The sequence below is a fragment of the Tenebrio molitor genome, chromosome Y (genome assembly GCF_963966145.1).
Source record: "Tenebrio molitor chromosome Y, icTenMoli1.1, whole genome shotgun sequence".
Classification (NCBI taxonomy): Eukaryota; Metazoa; Arthropoda; class Insecta; order Coleoptera; family Tenebrionidae; genus Tenebrio; species Tenebrio molitor.
In genome coordinates, this window is record NC_091056.1 from 503,840 (window position 1) to 512,993 (window position 9,154).

A 9,154-nucleotide genomic window follows, 5' to 3' on the forward strand; every position below is an offset into this window, starting at 1 on the left:
TATCATCCACTATTGGTTAATCTGTTATGGTTAAGAATCTTAAGGGTTTGTTAAAATTAACATGTAATTTACAGAATAGACCTCAATGTATTAAAAAGATTTAAAATATAATTGAGAAACAGTAATATAGCTTTTGTGGAGTTATTAGTTAATTCCTGAAAAATAAAATTTGTCATTTACTGTTCTCTTCAAAATTGGCAAGTCTAAAATAATTTAAAAGAACTTCCCAGTTGTCTATAATTCGTTTTACAGCATGCTGCATACTCAACCACCTGGTTGCAAACAATTTGAACATTTTTTTCTGTTCAATGTTAAAAAATTCTTGCATTTCTGCAAGCTGTGCTGTTTTTTTTTTGCTGGAACTGAGAAATAGCTGGCAGCACTACGGACGAACTCTTCGGGTGTTCGTGGTAATTTGGTACAAGCATTATTTGCCACTAATGCCGAAGAATGACATATACATGGTATAACTATCAATGCCTTAGTTTCAGAGCGTAAGCCTGTCATAAATGAATTATTTTTTCCTAGCATTATCAGAAGCAAATCCTACAACGTTTTGTAGAGGAATGTTTTTGGATTCCAAGTATTTTTTAAAAGCAATAAATAAATTTTCAGCGTTGCAATTTGTACTGTCCACAGTCATTAGCTCTAATAATAATAATCTATCATATATTATACCTAAATTATCTACATATTTAACAACACAAAGCAATTTGTTTGTTGAAATATCGGTGCTTTCATGAATTAAAACACTAAAATATTTTTATTATAATTCATTAGATAAGTCTTGAATTTCTTTTTGGGCTATTACATTTTTGATAATATTGACAGTTTTGGTACGTCCTAAATTAATTTTATTAATATCCTTAATAGCATCTTTTAAAAGAGGAATTAAATATTCAACGACTTCAGCCAGCCTTTGAATTGAGGAATTTCTAGCCGCATACAGTTTTTGTTTTGGTGCTTCGTTACGAATTTTTTATTTTCTTGATGGGAGTCGTTGCTCGCGATGTAGAAGATTGATTTCTATTTAAATTTGGATTACAACAAAATAATAAAAGAAAAAGAGCTTAAACTTACGATAATTCGTCATCGGATGAATCTGGATTCATTTTAAGCTGCACAGATGACAATATACTTAATCAATTTTACACTGCTTTTAGATATTTTTTTAAACTTAACTATTTTTACTTCGATGGACTTGGACAATGGATAATCGAAAACTCAACTTTAAAATGACGCTGGAAATATTCACTCCTATTTATAGGCTCGGTGTACGTATTTTTTCCTGGGACTTACCGAATTACGTTCAAGTAATTAAAAAGAATCCCCTTGCTGGTGAATCACCAGCCCTATTTTAAAACATACAGAAAAATAATATCCCGGGGAACCACCAACTCTGAACTTAAAATTTCGCAACTAAGCAATAGAGGCCCCCACAAAACAACTGTTTGGTTTTTTACAGTGTTTACAGTGGTTTGGTTTATCTCTGAATGGCTGTATTTCTGATGAAGTCAGCGATGATCCATTTGCTAATAGATGGCAGTAAGATACCTAAATGGTATAAAAAATGTAAAACCTGTTGAGGATATTGAAAAAAAAAATCACAATCGTGATTTATTTATGATATTATTTTTTCTCTACAAAGTTTAGTTCGTGAAAATTCCCTAGATAATTCGAAAAATTCACTTTTTCCCTGATTGACAAAAAAATCCCTAGAACAAGGGAAAAATTCCCTAATCTGGCATCACTGGCACCGAAAATATGTTTGCCGCAGTTTGTTTTGTCTGAATTTAAAGAGGAAAACAATACTATTGGTCGACCTCAAGTCCCACGCAAAAAAATTATTAACAGCGTTTCGCAGAATCACCAAGTTTCTAGAATTATGGGTTTCTTCTCCTCACACATTTTTAAAAAGTTGCACAACAAAGCTGAACAACTTATACAAAACAGTACAAGAATTTTGTGGATATGCATAGCATAGTTTTGTTTATTATTAATTACTCTAAATATTTCTGTTTGTTTAGCACAATTTGTGATAACAAATCTCACAACGTATTCAACCAAATCTTTCTAAAAAGGTGCCTAAGATCATGGAATAAATGAATCCATTTATTCAAAAATTGCGAGCATTTCATAGTTTTCCAACTTTGTGTAAAATTATGCTGCAGCAGTTTTCTCTGTGGCTATTGACGAGGCAAAACAAATAAATGTCGATGTAAAAAAAATATATAAATTCCTGGACTCGTAAAGCTTTTTTAGATACTATTCATTCAACTCTTTCAATCCATATGATTGTGCCAACTTACTCAACATCACAAGTTTTTAATCAATTTCAAAACCATACAGGGTTATTCACGTAAGATGACGAGCCCAACCAGGTAAAAATGCAACCCAAAAGACAATTCGCAGGAGCACTTGCCCAAATCCCGGGTGGATATGTGGCACTAGGCGAAACATCAAATGGTCGACATATTTTACTAGTCTATCATTGTATTCTGGAGGAGCTAATTCAGCAAGTTCCAAAACTAAACAATCGTTGACTTCTTCCGCAGGTAAATATTGATGTCCAAAACTATATTTTAGCTATTTCCCAGTCGGGTTATTAGATTTATAGTCTTGAGAGAGACCCAATTCTTGCATTTTTCTCCACCACGCTTGAGATAAATGAAATCGACATCCAAGAATAGACCCTTCTTGCCAAGTTCGTTTAATGGCGTTGTGAATGGCAATGACTTGAAACATTTTTCGTAAGTTTCTGTTCTTTTGTCATTAAGAAGACAAAAAACTAAAGGGACATATTGTTCGTTCTTGACCCCATCGATAGAAAATAATTGTACAAAAAATTTTGTGCAATAAGAAAAAGTTCCATCCAAGTAAATAGTTTCACAATCGGACAAAAATCGGAGATTCTTTTTTATTTTATTATTTACTATATTATTATCGTATCCCACCTCCACCCGGCGGCACGGCAATTTTGCCGGAGTACATACACTATTACGGATAATACTATCAAGTAATAGTGCAGTGCTTATCAACATAATTACCGGCGTCTCGCCTCCGCATTTTGACTTTTTTGTGTTTTATGTTCTGTGTCAATGTTAAGGAATTTCCTCACGATGTGACATGAGTATAATAATATACCTTTTTGAATTTCAACCACCAATGTGTTCTCTAAGTCCAAAATTTTTAAATTTTTAAGAAGAGATTGCGGTACTATTCCTGTTGCTGAAATTATAAATGGTAAAATCGAAATTTTTTCTAAACACCAAAGATTTCTCATAGCAACGGATAGTTCTAAATATTTATTAATTTTTGTATTATATGTCTGTGTTATATTGTGTGAATTTGGAACAGCTATATCTAAAAGATATGCTTGCTTTTGTTGTTTATTTAAAATAATAATGTCTGGTCTGTTATGCTGAATGTGAATATCAGTTAAAACTGTGCGATCAAAATATAATTTGTAATTGTCATTTTCTAAACAACTTTCTGGTTTATAAATGTAATGTGGTTGTGTATCCTTTAATAAATTGAATTTAACTGCTAAATTCATGTGTATAATTTTTGCGAATATATCATGACGTTTTTTATATTCGCTTTGAGCCAAAACGGTGCAAGAAGAAATGATGTGTTCAATGGTTTCCCCCTCAGTTCCGCAAATCCTACATTTATCGATGATCGATAAATGTATGTAAACCGCATATGTGTTTTTTATAATTTCTTGTATTTATAACACGATCTTGTATTGCAAATATAAAACCCCCAGTCTCAGGATGAATATTTGATTTTTTAAGCCATGCATGAGAAGCTTGAATATTAATTTCTGGCTGTTCTAGCTCTTTAAAATATCTCCCATGTAAAGACTTTTGTTTTATATTTGCTATAGTGTCAGGTATATTTGGCTCAACAATATCTGAAATTACATTATCACTTAAATTTAAAGGTGTGTCACCTTTATCCGCTGAAACCAAAGCATTAAAAAAAGTGTTATCACGAGCTGTATTGAGAAAATAATTTTTTAGTGAAGCAATTTGATTGTGTTGTAGAATTTCTAGATTTGAAAATTTTATTATATTATTTACAATGTATTATCTATTATTTACTAAAACAAAGTTTTCGTATTCAATGGTCTTGAAATTTAGGCTATTTAATACAGTATGAACATCTTCGATAGACTGAGGTAGGGGAGGATACTTTCTTCTTCTCGCATTGTAAATGTTGCGTTTAATGCAGCCGTTATCAGACAGAGTGATGGAGTGAAAATTCAATTCCTCTGATTTTGTTAGGTTCTGCAAAATGCCGTGCAATATCTTAAAATAATAACATATGTTAGCGGATGCAAATAATTTCAAATAAGTCGCAAAATACAAAACGATCAAGAATACATACATATATATTTCAAAAGGAAACATTGATGTGAAACTAAAGTTAATGATGTTTTGAAATTAAAAAATATGTAATTTTAATCTTTCTCTATTTTGTCAATTTGTGTCATGTATTAACAACAATAATAATCGGTTATTGCACTTCACATGAAAATATGCAAAAATTTGACAAATATGCATAATATGCATAAATATGCATTTTGCATATATTTCGGTCTCTAGTAATAACTTGATAATTGATCAGAAATATCCGCTCCTTGCTTACCTCTATTATATTCCATGACAATTTTCGGCATGGCTTATCGTTTCCGCGTCTATCTTTGCCCACATTTTCCATATTAGCACCAAAACATGTGGACAACATTAGCACATCGCGTTGGTCTTTCCACTTTAGAACTAACAGCCTATTTTTCTGCCTGCTAATTACCTCACCCTTTGCCCATTTAGCACAAACAACATCTTCAGGTAGTTCTTTTCTGTGTTTTCTTATAGTTCCCAGTAAATTAGTTTTTCTGGAAAGTAAAAATTCTGCCACTCCGATACTTGTGTAATAGTTGTCTGTAATCACAAGCCTCCCTTCATCTAATGGTTGTTCAGTCAACCTGACAATTTTAGAGCTCGAAAGATCCAGTCCATTCAAATTTTCACCTGAGCCAGCCTGAATGCTGTCGTCCCAGGTAAACCCTTGCGGAGTACAAACTTTGTAAAGTTTTATTTCGTATTTGCTCGCTTTGGACGGATGATATGGCTTGAACAGAAGTCTTCCACGAAAAGGTATCATGGTTTCGTCCACTACAACTGTATCACCGGGTATATACAATGTGCGAACGTGTCTCATGAGTACATCAATTAGAGGTTGATTTTTATACAGCCTATTTCGATTATTAGTACCTTCGTTATCAGCAAAATGCCAACATCTGAATAGAAGTACAAAGCGATTGTACTTTATGCTGATTTTAATTAAAAAGTTCGTATCGATAAATAATATAATTTTTCCAATTGCACTCGATAGTAGGAAAATCTATAATTCCCATAAGGAGAGTAACACCCGAAACCGATAGACTACATGTACATTATACATACCGGGTGTCCATTCTCAAAGTCGAACATAAGCAACTAACATTGTGCATTCAGTTTATAGGCATTATGCTATTATTTTTATACATCACACATTAAAGAATTAATAATAATAAAGTAATTAACATTTTAAAAGCAGTTTTTATTATAAAATTCTTAATAAAAAAAAAGCAAAGAAACTAAAGAAAAAGGTAAAATTACAATAAATATTCAAATAACCCCCCGTTTTGAAATAAGCAATACCCCAATCTGTTATAAAAAGCATTTCTTACATTAGCCAACTGCAGTAATTAACGCGCACTCGGCAGTTATTGCTTCTCTCAAAAAATTAATATCTGGGTGGCGTCTTTTGTAAATTTTGCTTTTAAGGTGGCCCCACAAGAAAAAGTCGCAAGGTGCTAAATCAGGAGAAGTTGGTGGCCAATTTATAGCACCACCTCTACCAATCCAACAATTTGGAAATGAATCATTTAAAAAATTTCCTAAAACTCCTAGGCCGAAATGCGCGGGACAGCCATCTTGTTGGAACCAGATTTCCTGATTTTCTCTTGCAACTTCTTCCAATGCAGGTCCTACCTTAGTTAATTAATAAATCTAAATAAGATGCTGAATTTAAATTTCCCTCTATTTCAAATGGACCAATAATATTGTTATTAAAAATCCCAGCCCAGATATTAATTTTTTGAGGATACTGAGTTCGAGTAGAAATATTAACTCTAGGGTTTTCCTGAGCCCAATATCGCGTGTTTTGAACATTTGGTTCGTTATTTAACGTAAAAGTGCATTCGTCTGTAAAGCAAATTGCCGACAGAAAGCGACGATCATTGTTAGCACGCTCCTGCATTTCACAACAGAAGGCACTCCTACTTTCTTCGTCAACAGCAAATATCTCTTGATGGCACTGTGCCTTGTACGGATGATATTTATATTTTTTGAGGATAGTCTGTATCCGCGATTTGCATAATTTGCCTTAAACTGGATGTCGGGTCCAAATTTACCATCGCCAAAACACGTTCTTCTGTGCGGTCAACTATTTGTCTATTTCCTGCGATATAATTATTGTTTTTGAATATTTTCTCTTACTAATACAAAATATTATTACTTGCCACTCCTAGCTTCTGATTCTAAAGAAATATTTGCACATCCTTCAAATTTTTGTACAAATTTGTGAATAGTACTAACAGAAGGTATAGGTCTGGTATGAAACTTTACGGCAAACAAATCTCTAACTCTCCGCAAACTAACGCCACTGTAAAAGGTTTTTACCATAAAAATTCGTTCTTCATTGGAGTAACAATTCATTTTTCGCTTGACTTAAACCAACAAATTTCAAATTTTTTGACAAATGCTGTCAAATTTGAAAATCATGGCATGTCATATTTAAAAATCGCCAAGTTTTAAATTAGCATATTAAAATTAAAATAGCACCTTTAATCTTATTACTGGTATCATTTCAAGCGCAATAATTTTATCTTTCTATTGATATCATTACCTTACCTGGAAGTTCAATTGGCGAGCAGGAATCAGCAAAAACGTTCAATTCAATGTTAATTGCCTATGTTCGAGTTTGAGAACGGACAGGGGGTATAAGATATAAAGAATGATCACCAATACCATATATGGGACGTGCAATTTCTTATGGAAAGTGCAGTGGACCAACAAATAAACGTACGCATAATGTAGGGTGGACAGTTAACCTGTTAAAGTAAAAAATTCATCTGACCATGATTAAATAATTAAAAGTAAAACCTTCTTCAACTGAATATAAAAAGGTACAAATTTGTACAAAAAAAAATGTTTTGTCGTCTTGTTTTAATTAATACCTCCCAACAGGGTTATCACAGGATCCTAAAAAAACGTACATACAATGAGAGGGCACCACACATTAAATTTACCACTAAATATTTTCAAATTATTCTTTAGTTTCTATTTTATACGACTGACCTGTTTTAGCTGACTCATGCTGTATAATTATATTATAATATAAAATTAGCTAGGTCGCGGTGTGTTGATTTTAATTTATGAGCTTTTTTCCGGGTGGTCGGTCGATCGGACGTGATCCTTTCAAAATCCGGAGGAGAAATTTACCATGCCTAATTAGGGGCTAGTTTGACCGTCGGAGAAATGTTCGATGTCTTATCAATACCTAGTTTAACCGTCGGAAACATTTACAAACACCGGCCTGACGAAGCGGTATGAAAAACGCCAAGGAAACTTTTATTTAGCATAGTTTCAGACCAGATATCACTTGTTAGCGTAAAGTTGTTGACATTTTCAAATTTTTTTTTTAAACATTAGTGATTGCTTTGTACTTATTGTCTATTAATTTATTAAAAGTTTTTTGTGAAGGAAACTTGTATTGCGGTAACATGGTATGCATAAGATGCATTTGTTGCATTTGTTACCTTCGTGTATTTTCTGCCACCTGCCGCGTAAGATTTTAACTGGGAAAAAGTTTCAGTGATTGTCTTCTGTCGTTTACTGCCCAAAGATGAAAATACATCAAGTGATTGTGATGATTCACACTCGGAAATCGGGTCTTCTTGATAAGTGTCTTCATATGCAATGCTAATCGTACTGGCTAAACTGGCTTTGCTGATAGATGGTTCACACAAATTTGATTTTGAATTGGAGGTACTGACACGAGTCCCAGGAGTAGTACTTGCAACTACAGTGTCAACTTCCACTTCTGTTTCTGTTTCCGTTTCAGTTGTAGTCTCTCTTTTGGATCTTGGAATGTTTGTTTGGGGTTCAGATGGAGACTTGAGTTTAGACAAAGGCAAAGTATTGTGTAGAGCATCCTTATGCATTGCGTCTAAATCACATTTTAAATTTGTGGTATTACCCGAAGTTTTTATTTTCTTTGAACAAAATCGACAAATGGCAAAATTTATTTCTTGACATTTTTCAAAATACTTCCATACATCACTCTTTTTGACCATCTTCTTCGTATTTATCTGTAAATAACAATAATTATGATTTGTGAGAATGTGAATAGATTTGAATGTGTATAAGTATAAAACAAATAGGAAATAAAAATTATAGGAGTAATTTATACTTCCATAATATTTGAGATTTATGGTGACTTTATACTCCCATTTTTAAGAATAAACATTTAAGTGTAGGGGCTATGATGCAAGTGCGAGAGAAATAATTCTCGCAGAGAGAGACAGCACACAAAAATAATAATAATGTTGATACTAATCAAATTATCAATCAATATAACACATCAGACTTGATGCAGTGTCAGGATGTCGTAATTTGGTAATTGACAGTAAATAAAATAATTGGGTGAACATTACGTTAACAATGGTGTCATGACGGCTTGTGTCGTGGATCGAGGTGATCGTGGTCTGCACATCTATCACAGGCTTACCTCCTGTAAAATAATAAAATGGGGTGGTGAGTAACCAGTTCGCTGAAAGTGTTGTGCGAGCACAACCAATACATATATACAATAATAAATCACACACATCTCAAATATGGTACCATCACAACGTCAACGTCAACTCTTAACATCTTTGGTGATTATCAATTATCATCACATATTCATTGAGCTCTAATACTTTAGGTCATTATCAATTATTATTAACTTATTGACCTCTGTCCGGGGTTATTAGGAGAAAGGGAAGGGTTCCTACAGAACCCTCTAGGACTCAGTCCTCATCTCAATAAACAACTGTAATCAA

At 33.1% G+C, this 9,154-nt stretch overlaps 1 long non-coding RNA gene across 1 annotated transcript; it reads right to left on the bottom strand.

Annotated features, from left to right (window-relative positions):
- Positions 1-758: 758 nt before the first annotated feature.
- On the bottom strand, positions 759-1,231 carry LOC138140602 (uncharacterized). Its single transcript, XR_011162630.1, has 2 exons — positions 1,081-1,231; positions 759-1,026 (listed from the first exon to the last, which is right to left on the bottom strand). It is a non-coding gene; the product is annotated as an uncharacterized lncRNA (long non-coding RNA).
- Between the last annotated feature and the right edge of the window lie 7,923 nt (positions 1,232-9,154).